Here is a 12,554-nt window from a genome sequence, read left to right on the forward strand (position 1 = left end):
TCATGCTTTAGCATATGGTCATTATAAATACTGTAATGAGCTATGTTATAAAGCTCCATGGGAAGTATGTTTTGTTTTTAGCAACCTTGTTGGTTATAGGTGTCATTGAACACTGAGGACTGTGTCCCCCAAGGGGGAGGGTTCTGTAATAGCCCTGGTTAAAAATTCATGTAAAAATATATAAGACCACGGTTGATGGGACACATATTCCAAGCTTAATGGTGGGAAAATACATCCTAGTAGGTGGTCATTTCAATTATTATGGCTAAGGAAATTAGAAAAGGCAATGGAAAAGACTTTGGAAAGGCATGAGAAATTTATTGGCATTTTATTTATGAAAATAATGGAAATTAGGAGAAAAGTCGCAAGTTGTATGTGAGGTGGAAATTGAAGGAAAATAATGGAAAATGAAGAAAATAGAGGTCTCATTAATAAAAAGGCTTCTAAGGATTAGTGGGTAGGCTTGGTTAGCGTGAGCTTGGTCAGTTCATTTTTGGATCTCTCATTATATTTTCTCTCTCATACTCTTGGACACTTATATTTTTCTTGGAACACTCTTGGAGTGTGGCATACTTGGAGTTTTGGGGCAAGATGACAAAGGAAGAGCAGTAAAGTGCAAGAGGACATCAAGATTAGCAGCTACAACGCGTTTTTCTTGTAGGTACCGAGTTCCATGTATGTTTCCCTCACTAGTTTTGGCATTCATGATGCATGCATGTGGTTTATTGGTCAATAAATGTCATTGGCATGGAGGATTGCCTGGATTAACAGTGGATTTGCCTAGTTTTTCCATTTCCTGGATAGTCATGGCGTTGTGGGTTTATTTCTTTGTTTTTCTAGTTGGTTCTCATGTTTACGTTAGCTTGGCTTGAGTTATTAGTTCTTGGAAGATTTGGTTGGACAAACACTCTCGAAGCCCCGTAACGGCTTGGGTTGAGTTATTTGTCCTAGAAGCCTTGGTTGGAAAAATGCTTTAGAATCCCTGCAACAGCTTGGGTTGAGTTACTAGTCCTCGAAGCCTTAGTTGGACAAACGCTCTGGAAACCTTTGGTGGGTTGGGTTACTATCCCTGGAAGCCCTGGTTGGAAAAACACTCTGGAGCTTGGCAGCAACAGTGGGTTGAGTTACTAGTCCTGAGGTCGGGTTGGAACAAACGCTCTAGAGCCCTGGAAGTCAGATTGGAACAAACGCTCTAGAGACCTGGAAGTCGGATTGGAACAAACTCTCTAGAGCCCTGGAAGGCTTGGGGAGAGACTAATCTGATGATGATTTGTGATGTCCAATCATGATTTGGAATCATTATTTGATGTGTTGAGTTGGTTTGGCCTCTGGAAGCCCTGGATGGTTTTGGATTTATGTGTTCTATGAGATCCCACATTCATGCTTGGAAAATGGCACAGGGATGAATGGATGAAGAGAGATTTGGCTCAGTCATTCTACAGTCGGGTGGAATGTGGTAGTCTCATATTAGGTTGGATTTTGCATAATTAATATGAGGTTATGTCTCCTTGTTATCTCATGAGTATTATATTGATTTATATGTGGATTATATAGCTATTGTATCCTTGGTATTTCTGTTGTTATTATGTTGGTCATGAATATGTATTATGACAATGGATATGTATGGTTCTCGTCATATTTTTAGTTGTAATTGAATGAACAATGCATCTACGGCCTAATGGATGAAATTGTTGCTAAAGTGATAAGGAAACAATGCCTCATAGCGAATCTCAAATAAGTATGACACCCCTATGCTTAGATCTATTGTTCAGACCTATAGATTGCATTCATGCCAAGTGTTTGACAAAATGTTAGTCTTGGTTGGGGATGGTTAGTCCTAGCCTTGGAGTTAGTTTTTGGTTTATTATTCTTGTCATTATCTTTTTAGGATTTCGAAAGTTACAACAGGTTCTAGGTAGTGGTCGGAATTCTAGGCTTAAAAAGTGCCTTAACTTCCCCAGACTCTGGCACAGGTCTGTTGGAAATAGCCCTTTGATGCATGCATGCAGGCTTGTGGGAGCGTCTAGAGCTCTCTGAATGCTAGCATGTCCATAACATGGGAGCATCCAGAGATTTAGTAGCCTAAAAACTCAGTGGGACCCAGGGGCTAGTTAGCAGAAAGGTTGGGATGGTTCATAGGGGTCATATTATTGATGTTGAAGGTCTGTATGGTGTGTTTCGATCGGTTCCACTTCCTTAAGGTCACCTAGAAGGTTGAATCATATCATAATAGCCTCTCATCACAAGTTTACCCTAGTTGGTCGATTACTTGGGTAGATGTGTGAGGAGAATGTTACAGTAAGTACATAAACAACTTCAGTATCCGGCATCAAACATACGTTTAGTACTTTTCCCAACACCTCATAACTTCCACCATCGTAGATCATACAAGCATATATATGTCTCTGCAGATCTTCTTTGCCTTCTCTATATTTCACAAACCATGCAAATTGTGTACGCTTCACTTCTTTTGATTTCTTCCAATAAGAAACCAACTTATTTTCCTTTGAGGAGCCACTAGTTATATTTTTCGTAATTATCTTAGGTCGGGTTCATTCAGCAGTATTTTTTGAGGATCCACCTCTAGCTCTACATGATATAACTGTTTTCTTTGGTCCAAAAAGATTCACATAAACCTTCCTTGATGTGCCTTGTCAACGCGCCCGGTCGTGGGCGTGCCTGCCAGCAGCACAGCAAGCATAGTCCTATGCCTTGCGCGAGCACGCCCGATCATGGGCGTGCCCTCCCACGACACAATGGTCATGTTTGGTACACCCATTGTGCCGCGAGAAGGCATGCCCATGGGCAGGCCTGTCGCGCCCACCAGCGACATAGTTGCCCCCTATCTGCCACGAGGGCATCGGGCAAGTCTGGCCAATGTGAATTCTTTTTCTTTAAACAGAATCTATATTTCGTTAACTAAATGTTAAAAAAAAATTAATGTAATGGGTTTTTTGTCTAGTATCCTGCATGAACATAACAACCCAGCTGACACGTAACTACTAGTAAACCTATGGGAGTTTTAAGACGTGCACTCAGTGATATTTGAACGTAAGTCTACCTAGTTTCAATTTTTTCCTAAATTTTGAATTAATAAATTGAATTGCTCATAATACAAAGAAAATATTTTTTTTTAAATGATTTGTCGGCATGTAAAAAACTATTTTCCCGAAAATTCCTCGTTGGATGGTTGAAGTAAAAAGGAAACTAACCTTTGAAATGTGATAGTCTCTCATTGAAATTGTTTTTGATCACAATGTCGCAGCTCCACAAAATCGCTCCAAGCATTTTAACAAAATATCGAGTCGAAGTAAAGGGGAAACTAACCTTTGAAATGTGATAGTCTCTCATTGAAAGTTTTTTCCATCACTATGTCGCAACTCCACAAAATCGCTCCAAGCATTTTAACGAAATATCGAGAAGCCTTGATGTGATGTGAAAAATAGTGATAACGAAATTTATTAAATTATGGAATTATTTTATCGCTTCTTGAAAGTGGTATCAAAAATAAAAATTTTAAAAACTTAATATATAGTTAATATTATGACGATACAATAATTTATGTTGCATGTGGGATAAAAGACATAATAAAAAATAAAAATAAAAATCAATTGTCTAGTAAATGTTATATAATTTAAATAAAAGATTTAGTTTAATTTTAAGAATGTATAAAATGATTTTTTTTAGAATTTTTTTTTGGAAATTAGAGTTTAAATTTTCAAGAGAAAATTTTAGTAGAAATTTTTCAATAAATTGTAGAAGAAAAATTTGGAAGGAAATACTTCAAACGAAATTTTTGGAGGGAAAATTTTCAGCGAAAATATTTGGAGGGAAATTTTCATTTTGTAAGCTATATATTATCATTAGGGGAGAGTGCATTTGTATCATTCAACCTCTTATGTTTGAAGGTCATGGATTCTCCTGATAGTGAAGTTTTTCTTTGTGAATCATCAACATCTTCATCATGTAACAACTCTATTGATATTGATGAATATAATGAAAATTCCTTCACTATGAATAGAGAGTCAAATCTTCCACTTAGTCTTAATCCTAAGGACAATGAGAACAACACTAACGAAGGGCAAGATGAAGAATTTCAAATAAATAGAGTCACATTTTCCACTGTCCTAATCCTATGGACTATGAGAGCAGCAGTGATGAAGGCTAGGATGAAGAATTTCCAATATATTGAGAGTCACATTTTCCACTTATTCCTAATCCTAAGGACTATGAGAGCAGTAGTGATGAAGGGAAGGATGAAGAATTTACAGTAAATAGAGAATCACGTTTTCCACTTATTCTTAATCCTAAGGACTATGAAAGTGATAGTGATGAAGGATAGGATGAAGAATTTTCAATATATAGAGAGTCACATTTTCCAATTAGTCATAATCCTAAGGACTATGGGAGCAGTAGTTATGAAGGGAAGGATGAAGAATTTATAGTAAATAAAGAGTCACATTTCCCACATTGTCTTAATCCTAAGGACTATGAGAGTAGCACTGAGCAAGCACGGGATGAATAATATCCATTAAATAGAGAGTCAAATTTTTCACTTAGTCCTAATTCCAAGGACTATGAGGGTAGCACTGATGAAGGGAAAGATGAAGATGTTGAAGAATATCCTCCAAGTCAATATTTCAAAAGCACAAATGATGGTAGTGAAAAATTTCCTACAACATAGGATGGTAATGAATATTTTTCAAACAATGATGGTGATGAATTTCCTATGTTCAAAATGATCATAGTGAGGATAATATTCCTCCTAATGATGATGGAAATGCTTATACAAATAATGATGAAATGATGGAGACATTGCCAACAAATACTGTATCTAGGAGTAAGAGTATACCTTTTCGTATCAATCCAAGATGTTTTAGTTATACAAGGGGTAGAGCATAATATCTCACGATAAAAAGTTTTATCAGTGATCTCATTTCAAGTAAATGTTGTTAAAAGGATTGCTTCAAACATATGGATTTAAATTTTGCATTGGAGAAAAGGAAGAGATATTTTTCAATGAATAAAAGCATGAAAATTTCATATATAATGGGGTGCATGCAATCTACATTGTCAGGTTATGATTACCATATTGGGCCTTTATTTATCTATAGAAAGGTTTTCAAAATGTTTCATTCAATTGGTAATTTTCGTTTGTCAAGAATAGAAGAAAATTTGGAGGGCTTCTTGAGGACACACCAGCGCAATTGTGGACCAAAAATAGAAGTATTTGGATGGATAGAATGTGAGATAATTGATGCCCTATGTGACCTATACAGGTTAGGCCTCGAAAAATAGGGGAAGGTGAAACAAATAAGCTTTAAAGTGATCAACAGAGGAGGACCAGTGCTTTGTCCTTCAGGAAATATGGATTCATGGAATATTTAGAGTTTGGATTGATTTCAACTTGTCAAGGAGGCCTAAAAGACAACTTTGTTGGGCATTAGAGCTTAATGGAAGTAGCTTCAAGGTCATTTATACTTCGTTCAAAAATATATGGTGACTTTTCAAGACAAGGATCTCTCTAGGAACATTCAATCATTCAAACATGGCTCAATCATGATACAAAACTATTTAGAGATTTAATTTTCACAATTTCGTTCCAAGAAAAGTAGCGAATTAACCATAGAATAGCGAAAATATCAATATCATGAATGCAGCAAAATAAAGAATCAAAATAACATTAACATAGTATTTACATGTAAGAAGAATATATCCAATCACCAATAGATTCCAATCATAGAAGCTCCAAGTCAAAGAAGAATAACCAAACATCGAAATTCATCCATTCATCCAAAAAGTCTCATCCTCAAAAGACAGTGAAAATCTCACAAGAAGATATGATCCAATCTAAGTGATGATGTTGAAATGGATTCAAATCACTTGTATTTATACACTTCTAATGAGTTTGATTTAGCTAATTAAGCCTACATTAGCCCCTATAATAAAATAATGTGAAAAATAACTAACTTTTGGTGACAAGCCCACCAAACTAGCTCATAAACAAAAGAATAAGCTTCTCAAGAGGTTGAATAATGACTAGTATATGTCGTTGGGCCTTGGAGGAGGCCTAATGGAGTCCATATGAGCCATAACGTGTAGTTGAACTCCCAAAAACAGTGGACAAGGGGTTGGCCCCGTGTAATAACTTGTGGTGCTACAAATGACATGTGGGGGCACACAAGTGTCCGCATGGGTCTCCAAACAAAACGAAGATGCTTGTAGATCGCTTGCAAGGACTAGGATGATAGTGTAGGTGATTCCACATCATCGTGCAAGTCCTGGATCATCTTCCTAGTGTATCGTTAAACTCTAGGGCCAGCTAGACATGATGAATCTGGTGCATCTTCTTCGTCCAATAAGTGAACCATGAGCAATCTGTGAATGGTTGTGGGGATCCATGGATTTTTGTTTGTTGTTGTGGAGACCCATGGATATCTACACACACCCTACATGTTCCAATGTATCCCTATGGGGTCAAGACCCCATATAGGGAGACCAAATCGAAATGGAAAGCACCTGCAATCCTGCATAAGATCCAATGTGTCCCTGTGCCTTCCAGCACACCAAGTCATTAAAGAAATCAAGTAAAAAAAGTTTATAAACCATGGATAACAAGTGAGAAATTCATAATGGAATTCCCTTCCATAGTGGGCTTTGGCATGTGCTAATGTCTCCCAACTCCATCTAGGGTTAATCAGGCATCCTATTAGGTGGTTTCCACCTCTAAAGAGGGTGCTATGTCTGTGGTACATCCTTCAAATGATGGTGGCATGTGGCATAATGATGGAATGGAGTAGGAAATGAAAGGGCGCAACCTGGATCACATGACATGTTACAAGGGTAGCTATTAAAATGGAAGCCCACACTTGGGTAAATAATGTGTAGGAGGGACAATAGTGGTGCATGAGTTACCATGGCCTTGATTTTTCCAACCTTCATCATATGCCTTTTCCCTTTTACGATTTTCTTTGGTTAATTGCTCAAAGCTCTAGGTAATGAGAGCATGATGTGTAAAGTATAGCAGTGGATACCCCCTTATAAGGTGGGGCAGTTCATCACCCATTGGGCGTTGGAACAATCATGTGTTCCTAAATGACAAAGGAGACTCATCAAGGGCCATGTAGGAACCAAGGTGATGACCATGGAATGGAGTAGAGCTCATGTCATGGTTTTTGCCCACGTGCTAAATGCTTTTGTCCAGACCATCTTTTGCATTTTGTGGTACAATTTCATGTTGACTATTGCAAATTATGCTTTTTATTTTTCTTTTAGCTACGTCAACCTCTGGGCATCATTCTAGGCCCGACCCAAGATGTGGGGCAAGGGGAGGGTGTGGCTGACCCTAAGTGGACCTAGTGGAGGAATGTTGACCCAAGTGGGATGAGAGATGATTGGGGGTGTAATGAACAAAAGGAAAGTAATATATGTGAATCAGGGAGTGGGACCACGCAACCAAAGTTTGGGTTTCCCATGTAGTACCATCCCTAAAACTAATAGGTCAGTAAAAGAGACCCCATGGGACTAGCGTGCAAGGTTAACATCCCAAAAGAGACCTAGGGGACAAGAGCACAAACCTAGACCAATCTTTCTGCTGAATTGCCCTATTAATTCATGCCCAAAGTTTCCATGACAAATAAACTAGAATACTCAATTACCAAATAAAAGGGCATACCTTTAGGTTTGGGAGGCCCAGCTTCAAAAATACGATCATGACAGATGAGTGAGGGACTACATGGTTGGCTCAAGTGGCGGAGAAATGACATATCAAGCTAGTTGGTGGTTGCACGAGGTTGTTGGCTATCGGTTGAGGACCATCATGGAGAAAGTTTTTATCCTAGGGATATCACCCACAAAATGGTGGGTAACATCTGGCTCCAACTGGAACATGATCTCTCAGGGAAAAGTGGGTGAGGCTACTTGAACGGGAGGTCATGAAAACACCAACGATATCTTGGTCACCGTAGACTTGTTACCTGCATATGTCAAAGACTAAACCCACAGGCCAACATGTTTTTATGGTGTCTTATGATCACCCATGCTTAGTGTTAGGCCTTACAATCAACAAAAAATAAAATATGCAATTTTAATCTAATGCAGCTAATCTACCATGGGAAATATCATATGTCGATAGTTTTAATGCAAAAATCAACTTGCAATGCATCCTACCCTAACATGCATATAATAAAGCTAATATTAAGTGTAATCATAAATCCAATGCAAACAACATATCATCAAATCAATATAAATATGTTTGCGTATATGATTACTCATGCAACAAATCCCAAATTGAATGCAAACCCAAAAACATGAAGGATGGCGTCGGTGGAATGTGGGAAAACATGATCTCCATCTGATGCAAAAGGAAACCCTGTAAGAAGGGGAATAGGTCAATCTAGAAGCATGGGGATTTCCCTCCTAGTACACAATGATGGAATGAAAGATCGCTCTAAATAACTCCCTATCACAATCATTTCTTATAATATTACGCTTTGTAGATTCCACAAAGTTGTGATGAGAGGGGAACGAAGGGTGAGGGACAGCAGGAATGCAGGAAATAGGTTTCTCATGGTGATGATCACATTGGAGAGGGGAGATTGTGGAGTGATCATAATCATGAGGATGTATCAAAGGAGATAGAGTATGGTCAATGAGGGGTTCTTCCTTGACACTATACTCATAAGGGGGAAAGGACTCATGGTCACTCGGGATCATTTGAAAAGGGGCAAGGGAATCACTTGTGGAAGACTTGAAGTGATGAAATGTTGTTCGAATAGGTGAATGAGTAAAGAAAGAAGGCATTTGCAGTTATACATTAACCAAGAAAAGAATATAACTAACAGGAAAACTGAATGCAAACACACAAGTAATAACACAGGATTTACGTGGTAAAACCCTGACAGAGTGTCAAGGAAACATCCACGGGGCAAGGGATTGGAATCTCTATTCAATCAATAAATGATTCTCCATACAATAGTTCGAGCATTCATCAGTTTTATATGGGTTTCCTCAGTTACATAACCGATGTTTCAGTATAAAACTAACTTGTTACATTTTACCCAAATTTACATAATTAGTTGTCAAACTTCCAACAAAATCCACCTTAACAACAATTTTCCTAATCCCTTGCCCATGCCCATTCATCATATTTTCTGCAATCCAAGAGAAGCTAAACACCATCGTAGCTTCTCTACTATAACTAGCTTTGTGAATATGTCTGCACAATTCTCTCACATATGGACCTTTTGAAGAGCTACTTTTCCGCCATCAATCATGTGTCTCAAAAATGATGTCTTACATCAATGTGCTTGGTTCTGCTGTGATAAGCAGGATTTGTAGTCAAATGAATAGCACTTTGACCTTCACAAAGTACATTCACTTTCTCCTGCGTCCTTCCAATCTCATTAAGCAGACCCTTTAACCAGATTGCTTCTTTACTGGCATCTAAAGAAGCTATATATTCTGCTTCGGTAGTGGACAATGCAATTGTTTCTTGAAGCTTTGACATCCAACTAATTGCTCCACTTGCAAGAGTAAAGACATAACCTGTAGTAGATCTTCTTTTTTCCAAATCACCTGTATAATCAGCATCTACATATCTACAGACTGATCCATCACTACCACTAAAGATGATGCAATGGTCACTTGTGCCTCTTAGATATCAAAGCACCCATTTCACTGCTCGCCAATCTTCATCTGGATTTGCCATGAACCAGCTGACAACTCCAACTGCATGTGAAATGTCAGGTCTTGTAGATTCCATCGCATACATTAAGTTTCCACAGCATTTGCATATGGTACATGAGACATATACTGCTTTTCTTCATCTGTTCTAGGACTCAAAACCAAAGAAAGCTTAAAATGGGAAGCTAATGGAACATTAACAGGTTTCACATTGTTCATACAGAAATTTTCAAGTACTTTCTCCACATACTTCTGTTGTGATAACCAAAGCTTACCATTTTTCCTGTCTCTGTGTATCTCCATGCCCAAGATATGTTTTGCTGCTCCAAGATCCTTCATATCAAACGTCCTAGAAAGCTGAGCCTTTAACCTGTTGATCTCTTCCATGATTTTGCTTACAATAAGCATATCATCAACATACAAAGCTAAGATAATGAATATGCCATTGAAACTTTTGAAGTATACACAATGACCATACTCACTTCTAATAAAGTTCTAGCTCACCATGAAGGAATCAAACTTCTTGTACCATTGTCTGGGAGACTGCCTCAGACCATACAATGATTTCCTGAGCTTGCAAACTAATCTTTTGCTGCGACCTTGTAAAAAACCTTCTGGTTGTTCCATATATATCTCTTCATTCAAATCACCATGTAGAAAAGTTGTTTTAACATCTAACTGTTCTAACTCAAGGTTAAGTAATGCAGTTAGTGCCAACACAGTACAAATAGAAACAAGTTTTACAACTGGTGAAAAAATCTCATGAAAGTCTATACCTTCAACCTGAGAATACCCTTTTGCTACCAGTCTCGCCTTATACCTTTCGATGCTTCCATAAACATTCTGTTTCAGTTTGAAGACCCACTTGCATCCAACAACACTTCTCCCTTCAGGAAGTTCTACAAGCTCCTAGGTATTGTTCTTGGCTAAGGAATCCATTTCTTCTTCCATAGTCATTTTCCATTTTTCGTTATCTGTATCATCTATTGCTTCCTGATAACAAGAAGGTTCCCCATCTTCAGTAATCAAAGCAAAAGATGAATCAGAATATTCATACCTTTTGGGAGTTTTTCTTTCCATTGTAGACCTTCTTAGAGTGACTGGCTACTGAACTGGTTCAGAAACTTCAATAGCTTCCTTTTTATATTCAACACCTTTTTCTCCAGAAGTCTCTTCTTCCTTTTGACTGACATCGAAAGGTCTAGCCTCCAACTGAACTTGTTGATTTGGCGACACATGTTCCTGTTCAATTCTTTCAACATTTGATTTTAAAATAGAAGATTAATCAAATGTTACATCTCTACTAATGACTATCTTCCGCAATGTAGGCTCCCACAACCTGTATCCTTTCACTGCATAGTCATACCCAATAAAGACATAACATTTCGATTTTGGATCTAATTTTGAACGTTGATTTTTAGGAATAAGAGAATAAGCATCACAACCAAATATCCTTAAATGTGAATAATCACAAGACTGACCTGTCCAAACTTCTTTAGGAATTTTACAATTAATTTCTACTGAAGGTGATCTGTTAACTAAATAACAAGCAGTGGATACTTCTTCTGCCCACAACTCCTTTTGCAAGTTAGCATTGCTAATCATGCTTCTGGCTCTTTCCATAAGAGTCTGATTCATACGTTCAACAACACCATTTTGCTGAGGAGTATAAACAGTAGTTTTGTGTCTAATAATTCCCTTATCCTTACAGCATTGTTCAAATTCGATTGAAGCGAATTCACCACCATTGTCAGTTCTTAAACATTTAATTGATTTTCCTGTTCTTTTCTCTACCATTGCTTTAAATTGTTTAAATACATTGAATACATCAGCTTTCTTTTTTAGCATAAAGACCCAAGCTTTACGAGAGAAATCATCAATAAATGTTAAAAAATATAGAGCACCTCCATATGATACAACAGGGGATGGTCCCCACAGATCAGAATGAATATAGTCTAAAATATCTTTACTATTATGATTTCCAGTTTTAAATCTTTGTTTGCATTGTTTTCCATACACACAATGTTTACAGAAATCTAACTTCAAAGATTTCAGATCGGGAAAAGATTTACGTTTCATCAGTATCTGAAGACCTTTCTCGCTCATGTGACCCAATCGTTGATGCCATAAACGAGTACCTGCTTCTTTTTCTGACACAACCGCTGCTTCACTGATCTGAGTACTTCCTTTGAGTCTGTAAATATTTCCGACCTTTTCTGCTTTCATAACAACTAGGGCACCTTTAAAAACTTTCAGCACGTCACACTGACCTGTAAACTTATAACCATTCGAATCCAATACTCCCAAAGAAATCAATTTTTTCTTCAAATCAGGTACATGTCTAACACTAGTTAATGTCACTGTTTAATGTTTTAACTATGTTATCATACATTTTAATCCTAATATTTCCCATCCCAATAGTCTGGCATGATACATTATTACCCATAAACACAGAACTACCATTTAAATTTACATACGAAGTAAACCAATTTCCATGTGGACACATGTGATGAGAAGCACCAGAGTCTAACAGCCAGCTTTCTAAACCCTAAGAGACATTACATTTAGGTGAAATTTCATCTATCATACATAATTCTTCAGCAGATAAAACTTCGTCTATCATACCTGAATCGACCTGATTCACTTCCTTCTTCGGGTTATCAGATTCTTTTCGTTTCCAACAGTCTTTCTTCAGGTGTCCAATTTTATTGCAGTGCCAACATTTTTCCTTACACTTCTTTCCCTTCGATTTAGATCTAGAAGACCCCCTTGTTTTTTCTCCTCTTTCCTTTGACCGTCCTCCAACTATCATGGCTTCTGATGCAGTTGTTTTAGTATTGGACTTCCTTCGTACTTCTTCAGACAAGAGA

The sequence above is a fragment of the Pinus tabuliformis genome, chromosome 2_2 (genome assembly GCF_031772625.1).
Source record: "Pinus tabuliformis cultivar Carrire ecotype Pingquan chromosome 2_2, CPIR1, whole genome shotgun sequence".
Lineage (NCBI taxonomy): Eukaryota > Viridiplantae > Streptophyta > Pinopsida > Pinales > Pinaceae > Pinus > Pinus tabuliformis.